Below are 24,392 nucleotides of genomic sequence, written 5' to 3' on the forward strand. Positions count from 1 at the left end.
ATGAAAATTTTTTTTCGATGTACATACCCGTGTGGGGTATCAATGGAAAGGTCTTTTAAAATGATATAAAGTTTTCTAAAAAACATTTTTCTTAAAGTGAACGGTTTTTGAGATATCAGCTCTCAAAGTCGTAAAAAGTATGTCCCCCCCCCTCTATTTTTATAACTACGGGGTATAAAATTCTAAAAAAAATAGAGGTGATGCATGCTAATTAACTCTTTCAACGATTTTTGGTTTGATCAAAGTATCTCTTATAGTTTTTGAGATAGGTTGATTAAATTGACATAATAAGTTTATTATATTTGCTGCTACGGAACCCTTTGTGCGCGAGCCCGACTCGCACTTGGCCGGTTTTTTTATTTGTGGCAACATCAAACAGTTGTGTCAAAATTTATCAGGAGTATGCTGCATTCAGAAAAGGCTAGAAAAATGCAGAATAACACGATGAAACAATGGGTTTTTCAAGAAGAAAGTGTTTTATGAACAATTTGATCAGTGCTGACTTAAGTATTGGTGTGGATATTACGTGGTGTGTGACAAAATTGATGTTTGTGAGGGGTGGAGTACAGTGCTGATGTGTGAAGCTTGAAACCAGGAACTGGCTGGTTCTGTGAGGACTTACACACAAGAATACACATTAGAATGTCTTGTTGCAATACTTGATGATCTCCGGTTCTGATATAATGTAAGTACCATGTGCTTTTTGTTATGAGTTCAAAATTTGTTGTTCTTAAGTTTTTCAGTCATATGTTGGTAGTAAATAGTGCAAATCGATAAAATATCGATTAAGAGCTAAAAATACACCGAGGCTCCCCTCCCCTAGGCTCCAGTGGAGTGTAAACAAACAGGCTCTGCCATACCCACTTTTAAATTAGTTGCAACACAGTGATACACATTTTCTTGGAGGGAAATGTATTTTACTTTGAACAGTGAACAGTTGTTTGTATTTAATGTGTTTACTCAACATAAAATCATAATGGTTTCTTTTTTTATCCATAATTATTGGAAATGTATACAATAGTTTTTATTGTGTGCTATTAAACAAATAACACAGAGTGGTTTTCAGATGCAATAATACCATCCAAACATAGATTTATGTAACATTGATTTTATGTAACTTAACAGTAAAGGGCACTCATCTAAACCCCACCATATGTTGATCAAATTTGTCCATTAAAAACATTATTTCATTGCCAAATCTACTGAATTCATTCCTAAAGATTAGTAACTGTGATCACCGATGCCTTTTGAGCCACTTCAACTTAATATTATTCTTTATAGGAAATCTTTTGTAAATATGTGCTACTATACTTATGTTGTGAAGTGAACAAACTAACAATATGTGCAGTGCGTGGGCCAGTTTCAGGCGGGAAGGCTGGAATGCCCTGTAAGTGTACAAATAGTTTAAGGGTACGGATGAGGATGGATTTTGTGCATCAGTGTTAGACGAAAAAGTATATTGTACATTGTATTGCCAATGATCACTTGCGATTTTATTAAAACCATCAATGATGTATAGTACAGTGGCATCTTCTGTCCAATTATTTTTATTGAAATCCTGACTACTCCTTGAATGTAATTGAATAAAGTGTTTGTTAACAGCAAACTTATGTACTTATTAACTTATGTAAAACTGTGTATGAAAGCTCGATTACTTTATTATAAAGCTCAGAGTTTGTTTGAACGCTCTAGTCTCAGAAACTACTGGTCCAATTCTGTGTTGGATAGCCCATTTATCGAGGAAGGTTTAGGCTACATAACATTACCCTACGGTTGAATAAATAGGGGAGGAGCAGTATACAGGATGTTAGGTAAATGGGTATATGAGCCGACACTAGTCCATGTTAACATGGTCATAAATGGTATGGTGGAGTCAGAAAATTGATATCTGAATTTTAATTATTTTAATTTTCATACAAATCGGATTTTATAAAATTTATTTTGTATGAAAATTAAAAAAAACGAAATGATGATATCAAATTTCTGACTTCACCATACCATTTATATGACCATGTTAAGATGGGCTAGTGTCGGCTCATATACCCATTTACCTAACACCCTGTATACAATGTATAAAAAATTTAAAAATGTTGCGAAAATGGGAACTACTTTCACGCGTACGAAGTCGCGGACACAGCTAGTTTATTAATATTTGTTTATTGTTTGTGTCGTTGCAGCGCGGCAAGCATCATGTCGAGCGCGGCGTCGTCGGGCGCCCCCGGCGGCTCGGCCGTGGCGCTCGGCGGGCTCGGCGGCTCCCTCGAGGAGAAGGTAACATTATTCACTAACTAATCAAGGATGTTATGTCCGTAACCGAAACTATCGGATATCTGGTGATTCGTCTGCTCGTTTGCCTCCTATCACATAAAAAAAAAATCCGAAATAAAAAAATATCCGAAGCCGTGACCGTAACCGATTCAAAGTTTCGGATAGTCTTGGATGTAAGCAATTTAAATTGTGTTTTTGTATAGCATAATATGTAAAGGCATAACAGCCTGATTCGCACACCGTTGATTTTTGGTCGGCCGATAGTTTAGTCGGGCAGTTGATCAGTATGGGCATGCATGGGAGTGCGCACACTACGCCGATTCGATTTGGCCGATTCTTCATGCAAATTAAAATCGGGCACAACTATCGGCCAACTAAAAATCAATGGTGTGCGCCTACTCTTATAATACCCTCTAGTATCATTTTTTATTTTTTTTAATTACTTTTTATTCTATGTAAAATGTAAAGTGTGCTGCCATGAATGAACCGTGTTGGACAACTATTGCAAATTGCATTCTAAAGCACAGATATCTGTAACCGTAACCGAAACTTTCGGATATCCGAAATTTTAAAAATATCCGTTACCGTAACCGTATCCATAACCGAAACTACATATCCATAACATCCCTACTGCAAATACGCTTTAAAAATGCTAGCTTACAAGTGTTTAAACTTTGAGCGTGACGTGAAATGTCACCCGCCCATAGTAACTTGTATGGGACTGCATGTCATTCTAACGTGACCAATGACGTCGTCTCTATATCTTGGTATCTTTTGAATTTTTTGTCAAAGAAAACCACTGATTGATTTGATAATGCCAATGCTTGCATATTCCTTATTGACCTGTAGCGTCAGCGTACACTGCATTTGTTTATTAGACAAAACACAGTAGGTCGCGCGTCACGACTGACGCACATCTTATTAGTATATAAGCAGTTAATAATTAATAAACTACGCTCTTGATTATCGCACACGCATCCAGCTGTTTCATTTGTCGTCTCCCTGCTCAGGAGCCAAAGACCATTGACCAGTCTTGTAACATTAAAAGTCTACTGAAACACAGTGTCAACACGGATGCTGATCTACTATAGTAGACACAACACCAACTGTAATGTGACAATCTCATGGTCATTTGAGATAGGTAGAGATGAATGATCAAAGTAGAGAATGTCTTTCGACATCCCTTGATACTTTCAAGCGCAATTTTTGTTGTCCCTTGCCATCTGGAACCTACAGCAACTTCTCTTGGGGTACTCTTATTATTTGCCTTGTCAAAAAATGATCTGTCTTTTATTAACATAGATTTTGATTGTTTGCCCATCGTCCCCCAATTCGATGAACTGTCCTCTTACTCTGAAGGTTGTCTGGAAGAGATAAGACCGCCTCAATTGTGCTGCATGCTGCATCTTATTGTTTCTGCACCTATTTACTTTGTAATGTGCGGTGCTTATATTGAAGAGTAATATTGTTTCATATTAACACACTTTTATTATTCTGTTTACTTATTCATTAAGAAATGTAAACAAATGTCGGTAATCGATTGCAACCTAGTTAACCTACATGATCGTTGTTCAATAATAAACAATAGGTATAGAAAGTGTTGACTTTGTAAGTGTGAATGTTATTTCATTCGATAGGCGATTTAACCGCCTTTTAGAAGCTGAATGCAACCACCACACATTCCACATAGCACGCTTAAAAACGCCAAACGCAGGCAATTGAGTCGCTTTTCGGAAGCTCGACATAGCGACTGAACGGTACACTCCGGCTCCATATTCATTTGGATGCCTGGTCGTATCGATTTAGCATCTATGTCTACCTCTCCGAGTACTGTCGATCAATCATCAAAGCAGTAGCACAGGCAGTAGCTAAAACGTACGATTTCGATACTGCATCCGAATCCGAATCTCGATGCTGCATCGATAGAGTCGCTAATATCTTCTTCTTCTTTTCGTGTCGACAACAAACCTACACAGTGTCAGCCCAAAACTCAGCCACAAGAGTGGCGTTGTCAGCAGCACTCATCAAATCCTCCTGAGTGCAGTTGCTTGGGCACTCAGGGCACGACATCAGGTGCTTCATCGACTGGGGAACAAAACCGCACCTGCACACCATGTTCTTACTAAGGCCAACCTGCGTTAAAATGCGCTATTCCGATACCGCGTCCGAATGCATGAAGTTGCGAAATCGTCGCACAATCGCCGATCGCCGCTGCTAAAAGTATCATGTCTGCTATGACCCTAAAGGCTATATTATCACTCTGTGCTTCAGGACTGCGACCTGCTGTGCCCGGTGTGCTTCGAGCTGATCGAGGAGGCGTACGTGACGCGCTGCGGGCACTCGTTCTGCTTCGCGTGCGTGGGCAAGGCCGTGGAGCTGCACCGCCGCTGCCCCAAGTGCGGCGCCGCGCTCGCCTCGCGCGACCACATCTTCCCCAACTTCCTGCTGAACGAGCTGGTGAGTGCTGGAGCCCTAGTGACGCGCTGCGGACACTCGCTTGCTCGAAGGCCGTGGAGCTGCACCGCCGCTGCCCCAAGTGCGGCGCCGCGCTCGCCTCGCGCGACCACATCTTCCCCAACTTCCTGCTGAACGAGCTGGTGAGTGCTGGAGGCCTAGTGACGCGCTGCGGACACTGCCCCAAGTGAGCCCTAGTGATTGGTGCAATGAGCTGGTGAGACGATGAGAACTATTACAGTTTACAATTGCAGATCGAAGACGACCAGTCTTAGGTAGTTGGGATAGACCGACGGTCCACCTGACGAGACGGGAGGCCTGCTCACACTACGTGTTCTGGCCCATAGTCGCCACTCGAAAACTTCTGTCCCAACAGCCATCAGCTCTACGAGATATGTACCCCGCCCACTGCCACTTGATTTCATAAATTCCCCGGGCTGTGTCGGTCAGTTTCTCGCTCATACAATCGCAGGGAAATTCCGAGCATAGCCCGCTCCATCCCCCTTAGGGTGACCTTGAGCCTTCTTATGAGGCCCATGGTAACTTGGTAAGCGACCACGTTTCAGATCCATATACTGGCAACACACACTGGTCAAAGATTTTTTGAGACACTGTTTCCAGAATCGCTCATTCTGTCTTTTTTCTATTCGTAGCTGCTTCTGTCTATGAATATTATTTTGTCTGAGAGAGCTGTTTTAACTTTGTCACCGTTGTCTCCATGTATAAGGCTAAGAACTCATGGCGCGATTTTCACCCGCGCCCGCGGCGGTTGCGGGCCCGCAGCTTCTGTAGAATGCAGATTTATTTATTTATTTATTTATTTTATGGAACACAAACAGCATATATGTATTATTATTAATAGATACTTATGTAAAAACAAATGCACAACTCACGACGCGGTTTTCACCCGCGCGAAAACCGCCCGATCGGCGGGTGACCATTTTGTATCAGTGACTTAACACGCCGTGAGTTCTTAGAATAACCGCGTCTTTCCTATTCGTAGCTACTTTTCTCCCTCAAGTGTTATTTTGTCTGGGGCAGTTGCTCTAACTTTGCGATATCCGTGCAGGTAGCGAAACGCCGCTTACGCGTGTGCTTCGCCCGGTATTCCTATTTGTAACGACTTCTCTCCCTGAGGAATTGAAAGAAAAAGTTATTTTGTCTGGGGCAGCTGTTCTAACTTTGCGATCTCCGTGTGTAGGTAGCAAAACGCCGCTTACGCGTGTGCGGCGGCGGCTCCGGCGTCGGCAGCGAATTGCTTCGCCCGTCTTTTCTATTCGTAGATGCTTCTCTCACTGAAGTTATTGCGGAATTTAAGGCTAGGATTTACCGCCTCGATGCCGTGCATTCGTTTACCTCAGCCCCCGCACACCTCGAACTGACACTCGCGCTGACATTGCGCGACGCGATGACGCCACAGTGTAAAAACAAGCCGTAAGTTGGATTAAACCGTAATCTTCAAATAGTGAATAAATAAATAATAAATATCCTTCGACATAATATTTGAACACTGCGCCTCTAGTCTCAAACTAAGCAAGCTTGTACTATGGGATATGAACATACTTAAATACTTTTACATAACAAAAATAAATACATATTATGGTTAGAAAACACCCAGCCCGAAACAAACATTTTATAATGTCCATGGACACAAATTTTTGTCAANAGAAAGAATGTGATTTTGTCTGGGGGGAGCTACTCTAAGCGAGAGGGCACACTGGGCGAAAATCGCGGCGACAGACGCGGCGATTAGACGTCGCGATTTGACAATTTGACGCGCGCGTTTTGTGGTGAGAGTCGCCGCGATTGTCGCCCAGTTTGCGCAGTCGCTAACTTTGCTACCGTTGTCTCCATGTATAGGTCTTTCCTATTCGTAGCTACTTTTCTCCCTGAAGTGTTATATTGCCTGGGGTGAGCTGCTCTAAGTGACAGCGCACACTGGGCGACAATCGCGCGCGGCGATTAGACGCCGCGACGTGTCAATTTCATATACATAATTAAGTTAATTGAACCATTCATTGATCCATAATAAATAAAATGGCGCCAAAAAAAAACTATATTTAAAAAAGTGTGACTCGTGCCGTTTTCGAAATGACTGGTTCTATTATCTCAAATGATGCGCGTTTCGTGGCCGTGCTTAGCCCCAGTTTGCGCAATCGCTAACTTTGCCACCGTTGTCTCTATGTGTAGGTAGCCAAACGCCGCCTACGCGTGTGCGGCGGCGGCTCCGGCGAGGGCGGCGAATTGCTTCGCCCATCTTTCCTAGATGCTTCTCTCCCTGAAGGAATGTTATATTGCCCGGGGGGAGTTGTTCTAAGTGACAGCGCACACTGGGCGACAATCGCGCGCGGCGATTAGACGCCGTGACTTGTCAATTTCATATATTAGCTGTTGTCGCGACTTCCGACTCTGTCGCGACGACAAGCTAATTATTTGAAATGAGGCGCGCGCGCGTTTCGTGGCCGCGTCTAGTCGCCCCGTTTGTCGCCCAGTTTGCGCAGTCGCTAACTTTGCCACCGTTGTCTCCATATAATGCCATATGGCATTAAGCTCGTCTTTTTGTACGGATCATTTTTATGTGTGTGCAATAAAGTTTTTAAATAAATAGGTAGCGAAACGCCGCTTACGCGTGTGCGGCGGCGGCTCCGGCGACGGCGGCGAGGGCGGCGCGGCGGCCGGCGGCGAGGCGGAGCGGCTGCGGCGGCTCGTGGCTGCTTCGTCGAGGCACCTCGCGCTGGCTGACGTGGACTCCATGCTCGATGTGCTGGCGCGACGCAAGCGATTGCTGGAGGTATGTTTGTGAAGAGAATGTATGAAATGAAGTGAGGGAAAACACAATGTGGGAGGTGGACTGACTGACGTGACTGATGTGGACTCTTAGTAGCATAGAGATGCTAGATGTGCTGGCGCGACGCAAGCGGTTGTTGGAGGTATGTGTATGTGGAGAAAAATGACTATTTGTGTATGAAATGAAGTGACGGAAAACACAATGTGGGAGGTGGATTGACTGACGTGGCTGATGTGGACTCTATGCTGGATGTGATCCGCGACGCAAGCGCTTGCTGGAGGTATGTGTTTGTGAAGAAAAATGACAATGTGTTTGAAATCTTATCTAGTGACGGAAAACGCGTGGACTGACGACCTCATAAAGGTAGCAGGAAGGCGATAGATGCAGGCCGCTACCAACCGGGCGATGTGGAAGTCATTGGGGAAGGCCTATGTTCAGCAGTGGACGTGGTTGAAATGATGATAATGATGATGAATGAACATAAGTAAGACTGAAACTGGATTCTGGTATGGACTTGTGTCCATCCAAGGTCCGGATTTTATCAAAGAAGAGAGGAGATGTAAGTTATCTTGTGTTTAGAGGAGATGTGAGCTGTGAGAGTTCGAAATGACACTTTTGGGTGTGTGAAGCGCGGTAGTGGGTAACGAACAGGGCGCACGAGCGCAGTTCACTACCTGTTGGGAATGAAAGAGAGAGAAAGGGAGGCAATGAGGGCTATCGTTTTTATACTTTAACAGTTGGCACCCATGACGATTGACAGGACCTTACTCTACAGTGGCGCCATCTCGATGAGTCCAAATGCGATAGTCCTCCTACCACTTTAGCACTCACCAGTTGTTGCCACTGTCTTCGCTACTAGCAAGTGACAGGACCTTACTCTACAGTGGCGCAAACTGGTGAGCGCTAAAACGATAGCCCTCATTGAAAGTGTGTAATCGCGGGTATCTTTCAATTTGTAGGTTGTTTGTTTCATCTACAATTACCATGTCCCCAGGCGGAGTCGGCGGCGGCGCATCATCGGCTCCTACACGAGTTCCTGGCTCAACTGCTCCGGCAGCGCTCACAACAGCTGGAGCAGTTGGCCCGCGAGGCGGCGCTGGTGCGCGCCGACCTGGAGCACGTGGGCGGCGTGCTGGCGGCGCTGGGGCTGCGGCAGGCGAGTGTGTGTACTATAGTGTACATAGTGTACCAGCGCTCGCAGCAGCTGGAGCAGTTGGCCCGCGAGGCGGCGCTGGTGCGCGCCGACCTGGAGCACGTGGGCGGCGTGCTGGCGGCGCTGGGGCTGCGGCAGGCGAGTGTGTGTACTATAGTGTACATAGTGTACCAGCGCTCGCAGCAGCTGGAGCAGTTGGCCCGCGAGGCGGCGCTGGTGCGCGCCGACCTGGAGCACGTGGGCGGCGTGCTGGCGGCGCTGGGGCTGCGGCAGGCGAGTGTGTGTACTATAGTGTACATAGTGTACCAAGTCTAAGGGATATGCCACACTGGCGGATTACGAGCGTTTTCAAAGCGGAGCGGGGAAGTAGTTGCGGACGTGCAACGGTTTTGCCGCGGAGAGAAGCGTGGACGCCATTTTGTACACTGCCTCGCCCTCTAGCTTCTTCGAAATAACAAAGCTGACTGCAGTATTTCCTCGTCGGAATCCATTATCTTACTGAGTGTATCGTACGCCGCTCACTCGAGGCGGAAACGTTGCGCATCCGCGACGCGTACAACGTATCTGAACAATAAAGTGTGCTCTTATCTATAGTCTGGTCCGGGAGCACGTAAAATTTTGTCCAATAACCCAAGCTACCCATCCTTATCGCTCGCGCGTAATTATATTGTTGTCGCGACTGTGCGACGGGCGCCCACAGTGAGTGTGCGAGCGCGATAGCAACATAATTACGCGCGAGCGATAAGGATGGGTAGCTAGGGGTCATTGGATAAAATTCTACATGCTCACGGACCGGGCTTTAATCATAAATGCGGGTTCTGTTGACTTTAAAATAAAATCCTCTCATGTTGCCATGTGCAGGAGCCCGACCTCAGCCTGGCCGCCAGCCCGGCGCCGTCCGACGAGGAGAGCTTCGCGGGAGGAGGCGGCGGGGACGCGCTGGCGGCTCGCTGGCGCAAGCTCACGGCGCACTTCGACGACTTCGTGCAGGTACCGCTCCCACAGCGCCGGCCGGAGCCGCAGCCGGCCCAGCCTGGCCCAGCCCGGCGCCGTCCGACGAGGAGAGCGGAGCTTCTACAATAGACGTGTTGACACCACCAATCAATTGACGTACTTTTTAAAACTGTCATGGCACTACAAGCAAGTGACGTCACTATTTTGTCAACTCAAATAAACTACTTTTTTCTATTACAATGCGACCAAAAATCGTAATTTACAGGTAATTGAAAATGTTTTTTAAGACCAGAATGAAGTGTCTTTTTAGAAAAGTTGTGATTTCGATTTATTAGGGAATGGTGTCAAATTGTTGTCTATGCCCTTGCATGAGCCTAACTGGACTTTCCTATGCTATATTTTTATTTCGTTATACCAAAATTAAGTGACATGCCCCGTGTTGTCCGCACGGGGCATGTCACTTAATTTTACAACACAACTCAAAAATGTAAGAAAATTTACATTTTTGAGAAAAATTATACCAAAATTGCATCAATTATTTTTACACCATAATTTTGGTATAGCCTGACCAGGAACATAAAAACCCTCGCCATGTTGCGGAAAACTAATGGTACTAATTTCTTTTAATGGCAACAGTAACTGAAAACTTCATTGTCATGTCACCTTGCATGTCAGTCTATTGCTGTCAAAGTGTAAACAAACTTTATTTTAAATGTGCGCAATTGATTTTGTGAATAAATTGCTAAAATCTTTTTATAGTCGTGAAAGAAAAGTGGTTCACAATGGTGTTAAAGTATTTGTCGAAGAGAAAGGTTCGGGCAATATTTTCATTGAATAATGTTTCCGACAAAGGTTGTCAAATTGACTGACATGTTTATCTTATAGTACAGTCAACTAAGAAAATTAGCTGTGGTTTGTTTCAACTACCTATTTTAAAGTTTTTTGTCACTTTTTAAGTGTTGAATTTTATGGAATTGGGAAAGAAGTACCGAGTTTGAAGCGTTCTTAGCAGACATTGCAGTTGAATATTCAAGTTATGAATTTTATTATTGATGAATAATAAAATAAATCCTACTAGCTCGATTGATGGTTTCATTTAATTTATTTAAACCAGGTTACCTATAATAATATTTTTTCGTTAATTTATGAAAATATCAAATTAGCCCGTAATTCTGAATCCTGATACATAAAGTTAGCCTATTAATTTAACACAGGTACGACTGTACTCAGTGTTGCACTATCAAATGCAATTGACGCGCCTCTATGCCAGGGTTTTTATGTTCCTGGTCAGGCTATAGGTATACACATTTTAAGTGACATTCCCCGTACGGGCATTTTGAGTAAAATGTTGCCAAAATTCATAATTTTACACCGCTTTAACACATTTTAAGTGACATTCCTCATCCCTCATAATACTAGGACGTGTAAAAGTGCTTTTTATAAGCCTATTTGCAAAAATAAATGAGTTTTATATTTGGGACGTGTATAAGTGCCTTGGAAAAAGGGCCTATGTACTGAATAAAATGTTTGAATTTGAATGTATTGCAGTGCTACTTCGCTCACCGCGCCGACGAGTTATACTTCCCGGGCTCGAGCCCCGCGCCCGCCGCCACCCCGCCCGCGCCCGAGCCCGCGCTGCCCGAGCCGCCGCCGCCGCCTGAGGGCGCCGCTTGTGAGTAGACACCCCGTAGTAGCACAGAATAATAATAAGTACTACGTACAGAAGTTTTACTTCGCGAAGGTATTTAAAAAAATGTATGCTCAATGTCATTAATAATATTATGGTGTAATTTAGCCTGTCTCAAGAGTCAACCACCATTTTGTTGACAAACGTCAGTGATCGGCGCTGCGCCGAAGCTATAGGGCTGACTTCGGTAAAATGATGTGACGTGAGGTGCCAAACTGCGGAAAATGGCGGAGGAAATACATGATTTAGCATGAATTATCATGAATAATATTAACTACTTATTTACCTCTCAGTGTCTTGAGGCAACTTAAAAAAGTACATTCTGTGTTTTTATTATTAGTTAGGCAGTTAAATATGTACTGCACAGTATTTAGTACACCATTTTCTTTATTTTCTTCCATCATACACAAGAATACGAGTGCGTGAGTCAATGTTCGCTCGTAAGTGAGGCCTTGTCGAATAGTATCCTGTAGGTGGGCCATCGTGCGTGTTTTGTTTTCGATGTAAACTCGCGGAGATGAATAGGCCTGGTAAAACTACTTGCTTCAGACGCAGAGGTGCCGGGTTCGATTCCCAGTGGGGGCAGATCTTTCTGTTCGATTTGGTTGGTGGTAGGGCTTGTTCTAAGTCCGCCTGGCTAGCTACCACCATCTTACCTAAGTCTGTCGCCATAACAACAATGTTAACAGCATTATTGTGTTCCGGCAGTTAGAGTTAAGATAGCCAGTTCCTCCGTGGTTGAGGATTCCGGGTGAAGCTCGCTTCCACCTTCGGCCTGATCGTCACTTATCATCAGGTGAGATACAGGCCAAGAGCTTCCTCGTTATGGATAAAAAAAGTGAGGCTGCAACCCCGCCCCAACTCCTGACATGACAACATAATAATGTGAGCTGGTGCTGAGAAGAATGGCGGAAGAAAAAAAATTCATTGTCTTCTACTGCATTTGTGAACACTAAGTTGTCTTTTTAGTTCATTTTTACGCAGTAGGATTTATTGTTTTTTCAATATTTTTTATTTTTCAATAACGGCTGCGAATTTTGAACTGTAATACAAGAAGGCTCGCTTGTTCCAGGCGGCGACCAGCGCCTGCCGGAAGGAACGGCGCCGGTGGGCTCGCCGCACCACTCGGTCGGTGCCTCCAGCCGCGCGCCGCAGCCGCAAGGTACAGTAATACTTATTTTTGATTGGCTTTGATGGGGGGTAAGATTTAGGAACGCGCTAACAACAAGACGAATCATTTCTTCCTAGGCGAGTTGCACTATCTTACTGTAAGTAACTTTTCTGCTGTCCCTTATAAACTGACCCATTCTAGTCTCGATAAAGCGATTCTCCCCTTTTTGGTTTCGATAAAGCTACACTCCCCTTTTTAGTCTCGATAAAACGACTCTCCCCCTTATAAAGTGACTGTCTCTCTTCTGGTCCCTATTAAACAACTCTCCCCTTTCTGGTCACTATAAGACGACTCCCCCTTCTGCTCCCTATAAAGCGATTCTCCCCCTTCTGGTGCCTATTAAGTGAACCTCCCCTTTCTGGTGTTGATAAAGCAACTGTACCCCTTCTGGTATCTATTAAGTGACTCTCCCCTTTCTGGTGTCGATTAAGTGACTCCCCATTCTGGTCTCGATAAACCCCCTTTTGGTCTCTATAAAGCGACTCTCCCCCTTCTGGCTTTAATTTTATCTAGCAGGGCTGTCTTTTAGCCTATTGGGAACCCTGGGCATTTCCTCAGCGATTACGTACAAATGAAAAAAATATTTATTCAGTATCTTTGAAGTTTACATATTGTTGCAAGTAACCGGGGTCTCCTTTTAAGTATAATACTTGTGTTAGGAGGCCCCAACAACAACAAATGTTAGGTTGATGTTGCTGTGATGGGCCTATATCAGTCTGTCCTTTGCTAGGCGGCGCCCGCGGCCTAGAAGCCTTCCGCGAGGACCTGGTGGCGTTCACGCGCTACCGCACGCTGCGGCCGCTGGCCACGCTGTCGTACTGCAGCGACGCCATCAACTACTCCACCATCGTGTCCACCATCGAGTTCGACAAGGACGACGAGTTCTTCGCCATCGCCGGCGTCACCAAGCGGATCAAGGTGACGTCACGCATATCGTTCGTTCGTTTCAGCCGAAAGACGTCCACTGCTGGACAAAGACCTCCCCCAAGGATTTCCACAAAGATCGGTCCTGCGCCGCTCGCATCCAGGCACCTCCCGCGACCTTCACCAGATCGTCGGTCCACCTAGTGGGAGGCCTGTCCACACTACGTCTTCTGGCTCGTGGTCGCCACTCAAGAACTTTCCTGCCCCAGCAGCCATCAGCGGTCACGCATATAACATGAATTTAATTTAAGTTCAGTGACAGTGTGTAGATCAAGAGATCTAGCTAAAAGCCATAAAGTTAATATTTCTTCGGAATAGAGCGAAAACCGCGAGCTGTCAAACGAAACCGATTTTAGGATGTCACTGGATGTCATTTGTGTGTCAGTTTTTAGAATTATTTCCCTGTTTTGTACAATAATCAATCACTGAACCAGTCACCAGTTCACCACGTTTCAGAAGCACTTCTCATAAACATTAACGATTTCACTCACGTAAAATCTGAAAAAATCTCAGAGTTCAAGTTTTTGGCATGCCAATGCTAACGAACTGTCAAATAGTTGCAAAAAACGGTTCTGTTACGTCGTATCACGCATCTTTTTTATACAAAGCGTTGCTGCTAGTAGTAGGGAATTTAGTGCAATGATTTGTATGGAGAGCCCTCCACTTTGGTATAGAAGGCTCATTTTTGCACCAGTTGTTCTTTGGGTGCTCCTGAGTAGATTTCCGTCGGTAGACATCGGGAGCCCCCCCTGTGGTAGCAGGGGGAGGGGGGGCAAGTTTCCTTCTGCCGCGCTTCACTTTAAGGCCCATATCTTCAAAACTATGAGTATTAGGGCAAGTGTGGTGTCATTTTCGGATAATTAAAGGATGGCGAATTCATTTCTAGAACAAACTTTTTGCCTTTTCATACAAAAAAATATAATTATTGAGAAAAATTCACAAAAACCAAAAAGTATTTTTTTAAATAAACGTCGTTTACTTTTAAACCACTGGAGATAATCTAATAAAAAAAATATGTCCTGAAAGCTACATTTATCAGGATTATAAATATATACCATTGTATGGTACTTTTTTCGAAAAAAGTAGGTGAAAAAAAATTTTTCTTCAGGACACAGCGGGCGAATTTTACTGCGCGTCGGAAAAAAAAATTTATTTTATCCATGAATTCATACTATTTGGTTCATAAGCAAGTAAAGATTATTATTTTAGAATTTATTTAGAGTTCCTGGCACATCAAGCTACCATGATTTGTATTTTTTCTTCAATTAATTTTGAACTCTATGTGTAAGACATAAGGTTGAAAATAGCTTAAATACATTTTATTTTTGAAAATATCATAAGAAGAAGGTACTAAATAAAGAACTTGAATTTGTCTAAACGTCTAATGATGATTATTATTATTTTAATTAACATTTTTATTTCTACATACTATAGGACCAGTGATTTAACGGAAAGGTAAGTGTGAGGAAAGTGAGGATTGATATTATCATAGTACGGGAGATTATTTTTAGCACAAAGGCTACGGCTGTGACCATTATAGTTGTTTTTTCAGCCAGCAACAGCTTCTGCGCTACTTCTTGCACTAACATCTCACCCTTTTCCAGGCAAGCTTCGGCAGCTACGGGCAAATCGGTCCAGGTTGGCTCCATGTTGACTCTGGTTCACCCCCAACCAGTCGGGTAAAGGGAAGACTGAGTCGGTAAAGGCAACTGACCCTATACGCGAACCCCTTGAACCTATTTAAATAACTTGAAAAATCATAAGGACAACCCTTGATATACTACTTACTGCCCGTAGCCAATTCTAATACAAAACTGCCTAGGTTGGCGGGCACTTACAGCACTCGTTCATAGTCAAGCATGTAGTAATAGTAAGAGGTACATACTACTACTACTGAAACAATGCCAGTGGATTAATATGACAAGTGGGAAAAAAACAGTGGATTGAGCTAATAAGTGGATAGATCTTGAACAAGGGACGACTAGAAAAGAGGACCAAAATCCCAACATACTGCCTAATCCGTTTTACTGACAGCTCCAAACTAAGATGGCCTGGCCTTGGGAACGGGAGCGGGCGTCTACTGTAAACACTACGAACACAGTGAACGTTTATGGAGGTTTGATACAGTATTTCAAGCTGAATTCTACGCTATAATTATGTGTGCACTAAAAAACAGGGTTGTAAAAAACGCAATATTTACATCCTGAGCCACAGGCAGGCAGCACTCAAAGCCATCGCCTCCGTGAAGGTTGAGTCTAGAATTATTCTAGATGCAATCTTAAAGATGAACAAACCTGAAGGCATGACAAACGACAAAGTGTCCCTGATGTAGGATACCTGGACATACAATGAGAGAGCCAACAGTCTAGCGAGACAAGGGTCAGAGACGATACCTATTGGGTCAGAACTGATACTACCTTTATCTAAAAGCATACCACATGGCCATAAAATATGGTCATATCCAAGAAGCACAGGGCTGAATGGGTAAGCTCCAACGATATAAGCCTCTCCAAATCATTTCCAAAGGGAAATAAAGGGTCATGGAGAAAACTTATCAAAGGTAAGCCCAAGCAATTACAGGTACGCAAACTGGGTTACTGGGCATTATGGAACGAACCACATGTCCCTAATGGGCCTAACAACAGAAGCTCTCGAGCATGTGGAATACATGTGGGGTCCATGAAACACTTAATACTGTAAGGATGGGTCTGCTTGGGTCAGCATATCCGGCATCAGAAGACTATTAGGTGGCTTTCACTTAGACGCTTAATTCACCTAACTAATGGATAGGATTTTTTTGGATGATAGGGAATAAAAAAGGGAGAATAAAGATCCTAATGGGTCGCTGTGGACTACGCTTAGGTGTGGCCCTACATTAGATAACCCAGACAGCTTTATATCAGCATTGGCTACTAGCAGTATATCAAGGGGTTCGCGTATAGGATCAGTTGCAAGCAACCGACTCAGTTTTCCCTTTACCCGACTGGTTGGGGGTGGACCAGAGTCGATAGCAACATGGAGCCTACATGGACCGATTTGCCCGTAGCTGCCGAAGCTTTCCTGGAAATGGTGAGATGTTAGTGCAAGAAGTACTGCAGAAGCTTGTGCTGTCTGAAAAAACAAATATAATGATCACAGCCGTAGCCTTTGTGCTAAAAATAATCTCCCGTACTATGATAAATTATCAATCCTCACTTTTCTCACACTTTCCATTAATTCAATGGTACCATAGTATGTAGAAATAAAAATGTTAATTAAAATAATAATAATAATAATCATTTAGACAAATTCAAGTTCTTTATTTAGTGCTTTCTTATGATATTTTCAATAATAAAATGTATTTAAGCTATTTTCAACCTTATGTCTTACACATAGAGTTCAAAATTAATTCTAGAAAAAATACTAATCATGGTAATTTGATGTGCCAGGAACTGTAAATAAATTCTAAAATAATAATCTTTACTTGCTTATGAACCAAATAGTATAAATTCATGGATAAAATAAATATTTTTTTCCGACGCGCAGTAAAATTCGCCCGCTGTGTCCTGAAGAAAATTTTTTTTCTAATAATAATAATAATAATAATGTCTTTATNGCCACCCGCTGCAGGTACGCTGGCGAGCTAGCGAGCGAGCCCGTGAGCTAGCGAGCTAACGAACAATGTTCAACGTGGCTGCGTGCGCTTCAACCCGCGCTCCTCCTGCCACCCGNTCGGCGTCGACGGACTCGCAGCTGAAGCTGTGGCGCGTGGACAGCCCGCGCGTGGTGCGCTCCTTCAGCGGGCACGCCAACGAGAAGAACTTCGTCGGGCTCGCCACCGACGGGAAGTACCTCGCCTGCGGATCGGAGAACAACGCGCTGTGAGTCCTTTTTATATTTATTTGTTTATTAAGTAGGTACACCAACAAAATCACATACAGTACATACATTTTAACTTGCTTAACACATGATGCGTATATGACCTCAATTACAGGTATACACAGCATTTCTTTTTGCAAAGTTAGGGTACTTTAACACTAGAAAAAACTAAATATTTAACTTTTTTTTACTAAGCTTGGCCCAAACCGACGCGTTCAGCTTGCGTACGCGATATCGTGCACGATGGTGAAAAGATGTCGTGTATGAACTTGTTGCTATGTGTTCACATTGACGCGTTTTGACAATGGAGGCGGCGTCCGGTTCAGTGTCTGTATGCGGCATTAGCGATTTTCTGATTTTAAAATGGATTTTTGAACGCGAACGCGGCAGTGTGAACAACTTTTACAAACACAGTGATCGCTATCGCGCATGCAGGCTGAACGCATTGGTTTGGCCGGAAGATTTACTCAAATTAGATCTGTTTTCTACGCGTCGTGTAATAGGGTCTTACACCTTTTTGAAATATGTTGTAAATCAATCCTAAGGTTATAATGAACCAGTGGACTTTTTAATTTTATAAGCCTATAAATGACTTAAAAACTTGAGTGTAAATATGATTTTGACTTTTCGCGCGAAAACGCCTAGCCGCCATGCTGACTCGGCTCGTGACGTCACTCCATTAGTTTCTTTAACTTTACTTTAACTTTCTGCTTTCACAAAACCGTCTTCCGTGACACCATTTTAATAAAATAAAACTTAAAAGTCCATTAACGTGATATTATCACAAATAAATTCAATATTTTACACATAAATCAAGCCAAAATGTACTTGTTTACTAACGGAGTGACGTCACTGCGGATCCGTCATGGCGGATGGCGTTTTAGACTTGAAGAACAGATTAAAAAGATGCGTTTTTAAAAGTGAATTTAAAAATTATTTGCACTTTTATGTAAAAATGTCATCGTTTCCCGTTTAGTTTTTATGAAATCTATTAAAGACATGCATTTTTATATTTTTTCTTACATGGAGTAAAATACCCTATTCTGAGATGCATGCTAGTCAATGATCGACCAGTAGGCCTAAGGCCTCAGCCTCGAACTTAGCGGGCAGCGGGGCGGGAGCGGCAGGATCTTATGCGTAAAATCAAATAGGCCTAAGATGCGCGCCGTGATAACTTCTATCGACGTCAAAATGTATGGGGAAAATCGAAAAAATGGCGTGATAACCGCTTATCGCGGCGCGCATCTTAGGCCTACAGGGCAGTTACTAATGTGTTCCGTGCGTCCCAGATACGTGTACTACGCGGGTCTGTCGCGGCCGCTGCTGGCGTACCGCTTCGACGCGGCGCGCGGCGTGCTGGAGCGCGAGCGGCGCGACGAGGAGCCCTGCGACTTCGTGTCCGCCGTCTGCTGGCGCCGGCCCGCCGACAGCCAGGTGCTGCTCGCCGCCAACAGCCAGGGCACCATCAAGGTGAGTGCTGGAGCGCGAGCGGCGCGACGAGGAGCCCTGCGACTTCGTGTCCGCCGTCTGCTGGCGCCGGCCCGCCGACAGCCAGGTGCTGCTCGCCGCCAACAGCCAGGGCACCATCAAGGTCAGAATATACCGCAGACTAACCGCCACAGAATAACCGCCTCTGTGGTCTAGTGGTAACACCACCTGCTTCGATCCCCAGTGGGGGCAGATTTTTCTGTTCGGTTTGCTTGGTGGTAGAGGGCTTGTTCTAAGTCCGCCTGGCTAGCTCCCACCATCTTACCTAAGTCTGTCGCCATAACAACAATGTTAACAGCATTATTGTGTTCCGACAGTTCAGACAAGCTCGCTTCCACCTTCGTCACTTACCATCAGATGAGATACAGACCAAGAGCTTCCTCGTTGTGGATAAAAAAAATATCCAGTAGCCTTATTCACGTAACAAAACTTCAATGGCAACAAATCGCTCAGTTGCGATCCTATCGAGTAATCGTTCTGTCAAAATGACGCTTGTGAATAGGGATTTAGAACTGTTTTTCAATGGGACGACGAACAAAACTTCAATGACAACAAATCGCCGAGTTGCGATCCTATCGAGTAATCGTTCTATTGAAATGACCCTTGTGAATACGGATTAAGAACTGTTTTTCAATGGGACGACTTCTGAACGTCAGCGAGATCTTGATTGTCAAAATACGTGAATTAGGCCACAGGTGCCCGTGATCACACTAGGTCTCCTACAATATGTCAGCAGATGTCGCACCTGACTTGTCTTCTTTTAAGTCTTAACACCACAGTACTTATATTTACTTTGGGGCGCTCACAGTAAGTATCTCATTGAACGTCAACATACGAGCTATACTCCCAAAGTAAGTGTCAGACTTTGTTCAATTTTGTCGTCAGCGATCGCAGTGCGAAGTCGCTTGCTTGCAACCTCCGGGAAACAACGCCCAACGTTCCTACTTCGGGTATAGTCAAAGTTTTGCGTTGGAACAGCATCTGAACAAATTGCATCCATCCTTTCTCATCACATAAAATCGAAAAAAAGTTAAACTAAAATGATAATTAAATCAAACTGATAATATAACCAGTATTATTGTTATTCCAGGTGTTGGAGTTGGTGTAAGGTGTTCCTGCAAGCGTTGTCGGCTGAAGTTCTTTGACCGAGACGTGCCAAAAACCACAATGTGAATAAACGCTGAACAAATAAGTGTACAGAAAACAGTGTACAAGTGAATATACGAATAAGTGGAAGTGATGTGAACAAAAACAATTAAAAAGTATTGTATTGGACAAGTGTAATAAATCGACTGGAAATACAATTATGTATGTGAAAAGATGTAAAGATTTTGAATTTTAAAGATGATTGACTTTTTGTCTTGGTTTGCACCAATCAGAATAAAGCTGCGTTCACACTCCCAATATAAAACTTACCTTCAATGACCCTAGCTAGGATGATGGCATGAGAAATAAAAATAAATTATAGAGATCACACCTACTCTTCTAATCATAATACATTTTCGTAATAATTGTATTATAAAAATTTATGTTACCTGACCTAGCGAACATCGTACCGCCTTTCTTTATCAGAAATAATGTAGGATTCTAATGACGAAATATTTTTTCAAATCGGTCCAATTAGTTTCGGATTCTATTCAATACAAACAATCAAATCTTTCCTCTTTATAATTAGTGTAGTGTGTGAACGCAGCTTTAAATTTGTGCATTGACCATCTCAGTGATATTGACTGTTTTGCGATCTTGAGTGTACAGAGAGGAAGTGTGTAGCTTCGTGGGGGTTTTTGAATAGGGAGCGAGGCGCAAGTTTGTTTTTTATTTCACTAAAATTAACTTTTCATTTTGACTAACCAGCAAACTTTATAAACAAATATTTACTGTGCCTTAAAGACCTAGGTAAATAAAGATTTAGGGAGAGAATTCCCTTCCCTTGCATGATGAAGGTATTTATTTATTTATATGTTAAAAGAATAGCTACCGTTCTTATCATTGTATCAGTGAAATACACTTACTTTTTAAATATTTTTCTATGGTGTCAACATTTTGTTTTATTACATTGATATTTGTCCTTCAATGTGTGAATTTTTTTCACTCTTTTCAGACCTTTTAGGTTAAATAGAAATATGGTGGGAACTATATGCCCATAACTTTTCAAATGCATGCATTTTTAAATTGTTTTTTAGACCGTTAGGATAATAGAAATATGGTGGGAAATAAATTCCCACCGTCTTATTAACTTCGCTACGCTCCCTATTCGATTGTATTGTAAAAAACTTCGATTCCAACGTTATTCTAAATAATGTCCTTCGTACTAAGGATCGTGATCTTCGAAATAAACTGTTGAATTGTACATACTCTCTTCTCAAGGGTTAGGTAGATAGCGACCCTATATTTACAGGGTCATTGTGTTAATTTAATACCTAATAGCGACCTCAGCAACCATTTCTCTGTGGCACTGACATCGAAGTGACAAATTATTGTTTACTAGCTTTTGCCCGCGGCTTCACCCGCGTAAAATTTCGTTTGTCACAGATCGTCATAAATTATAACCTATATGTTATTCTGGGCTATAAACAATAATACTGTAAAGTTTCATTAAAATCCGTTCAGTAATTTTTGCGTGAAAGAGTAACAAACATCCAGACATCCAAATACAATTCAAATACAATTGGTAACAATTAAATCGGTAAACATTATATTGCAAACTTTCGCATTTATAATATTAGTAGAATTTCGCACGAAAGTTTTGCATGCATTTTCAAGGCAAGACGGGATAATTCCCACCTCTCGTTCCCACCGCTGCAACTCCTGTGTAGCCAGGATCTACAGCTTGACCGCCAATAAAAACCCAAGCAGTGAAGGTCAAGTTTGTCCCGGGGGAATGTTAAACTGTCATTGGACCTTCAACAAAATTAATTCATTAATTAATTTCAAGGCAAGAGTGAACAAGCACTTATTTACAGGGCAGATTATGTACTATCCTAGAATGCATCTCACTTAATATCAGGTGCGATTGCAATCAAATACTTGCCTTGTTCTGTATAAAAAATATAAAGCTTGTAAAAAGAGTGTCCTCTAGAATTACGAAAGAGGTTGAAAGTTTTTGCGCTGCTTTTAGCAGTGGCCTAATGTAGGCCAATTTTTAACCGACTTCCACAAAAGGAGGAGGTTCTTCTCATTCCAGTGCAGCACTAAGATGAATATTATATGGGACATGGAAAATAGCAATTTCAACAGCCTGGAAATTAGGTCTTTTTTGATTTGCAATCTTAAACTTTGTACATAATAAGAGAAAAATTGCTTTATTGTTTTGGTTCCTTGTAGAATTTTCGATGTCAGCACCATAGAGAAAATTCCATAGAAGTAATAAATCAGTAGATATGTTACGGTTAATGTGATAAATTGAAAATTATTAATAATAACCGGTTATTATGAATAATTCCCGACAGTAGCGGTGAAAGTGATAAATTAATCACATTTAACAGTGATTATTTAATAATTCAACCTTAGTACTAACAAATTTCATAAAAGAGAACAACATCTTGTGTACATGTTCGTGTACAGCCAAACTTTTGAACGTTTTGATATCATATATTAATATAATTTGGCATAATGAGTTTGGAATGTTTCTTGTATAATATTACTTTTCCATGATGCCTATAACATAATGTTTTGATTTAAAGTGAAAAATAGGTTAAGGTGCGGCGGGGGTGGCCCTTGGGCCACCCCTAAGCCGCCTATTTAATTTTATACACACATAAATGACCTCATATTAATCACATTTACCAAATCATGCGGTAATTATTCATAATAACCGGCGATTATTCATAATTTTCACATTTATCACTTTGACCGTAACAGATATAACAAATTGTATTTTAAAACCCTTTGTCCTAAAGTCCCATCCAAGTGAAGAAATCTGTATTTTAAAACTACGACATTCTTGTGTAATAGACCAGATATTTTAAATATTAGGTAGGTATTTAAAAAGTAAATATTAGATGTAAAGTGACGAGCGATTGTGGAATAGTAGAGCGCCCAGTAGCTACTGCCGATGCAAGCGGTGACATCTTAATTTTTGCAGGATTAGAAACTATATTTTTAGGGTTCAATTGTTAATTTTGGCATTTTTAAGAACCAACAAGGAGTTTTTTTTCGCGTAATCCTGAGAGACTTTGTGCTCCAAGTAACTTGGTACCTCGAGTAACCTTTTCACTTCAAAATAAGACACTCCAAATCAAATAAAATATTTTATTTAATTTTGACCAGTATTTTGGCACTTATGAAGACTATAGACTTTATTTCGGCCGATAGTTTTGTATATTTAGTATGAACATTTGTATAGAAGTGCCCACATTACACCGATTTGGTATCGCCCGATTCCTCATACAAATTGGAAACAGACCAAACTATCAGCCAGTGTCTTTAGTCTGCGGGGTCTTACAAAGAAAGAAGCAGTGAAAATATTAGGCTGGTTTTAGTGTCACGTGGACTGTCAGTGCGGATCGCTCCGCACAGCCGATCTGTATGAACTGCTAGGGAGCGAGCGGTTCCTCCGGACCGCATTACTCTAAAACGCTCCCTAGAAGTTCATACAGATTGGATGTGCGGAGCGGGTCCGCACCGGACGGTCCGCGTGACACTAAAACTTAATGCTGCCAAATTATTGATAAAATGGAAATGTTACCGCTCGCATCAGAAGTAAGGGCACTGCCGGCACTCTTGTAAGAATAGAAAAGAACACGCGGCGTCGCTCGTGCTATGAGGTGCCAAACGAAACGGCCGCGCTGTCGGAGTATTTTGTGGTGTGGGTCATGATCGCTAAACGATTCTTCTGGAGATGAACGTAGTCTACATTGGACGTGAAATTGAATCTGTATCAGTGTTATTTTGTCTATGGAGCAAACTTATATTCTGATTTATACAGTGTGTTATTTTTATACTTGATCAAACAAAGTAGAATCTATTGCTCAAATGCAACAACTTTTACGGAGGGACCAAAGTTCAAATATTAAAAATACCTGTCCATACAAAAATCATTGAAAAACCTTGAAAAGGAGGCTGACAATAGTGACTGAGTTTCTTGCGCTGCTTCTTCTCAGCACTGGCCCATTTATTGTCCCGAAGCAGTGGTAGGGTTGATATTGGGACGTGTAAAAGCGCTTTTTAAAAGCCTATTTGCAAAAATAAATGAATTTTATGAATTTTAATTTTATTAATTTTTAATTTTAATTTATTTTATTAGCAGTCATTTAGTATGGACATGTAAATATTGTTTTAGAATTTGATATTGGTCCTGTAGAAAAAGTAGTTGTATTTGAGTAGTTAGTATTCACCCTTTTGTTTGATCAACTTAAAAATATCCTGTATATCAATGAATTACCAATCGTGTAGTGTAGGGAGGATACTTAGTAAACAATAATTACTATTCCTTTTTTTGGACTCAAGTCCAGAAGATAAGCGGTGATGGTCCACACCACATATACTAAATGAAATTAGATTAGTCGTTTTAATTATCTCGATGTGATCCCCGTACGCTAGCACCCGAACTAGCTCGACTAGTGGAGGCCAAATTCTAAAGTAGACGTAAGTTGTCGCGAATCTGCGCCTGTAGACAGTGCTGCTTCGCTCCGAGTCGAAATATCGG

At 42.4% G+C, this 24,392-nt stretch overlaps 1 pseudogene; it reads left to right on the forward strand.

Annotated features, from left to right (window-relative positions):
* Positions 1–368: 368 nt before the first annotated feature.
* On the forward strand, positions 369–21,596 carry LOC114364060 (E3 ubiquitin-protein ligase COP1-like; annotated as a pseudogene).
* The last annotated feature ends 2,796 nt before the right edge of the window (positions 21,597–24,392 follow it).

This window comes from Ostrinia furnacalis, unplaced genomic scaffold (assembly GCF_004193835.3).
Source record: "Ostrinia furnacalis isolate ACB-3 unplaced genomic scaffold, ASM419383v2 OfSCF7343, whole genome shotgun sequence".
NCBI classification, from domain to species: domain Eukaryota; kingdom Metazoa; phylum Arthropoda; class Insecta; order Lepidoptera; family Crambidae; genus Ostrinia; species Ostrinia furnacalis.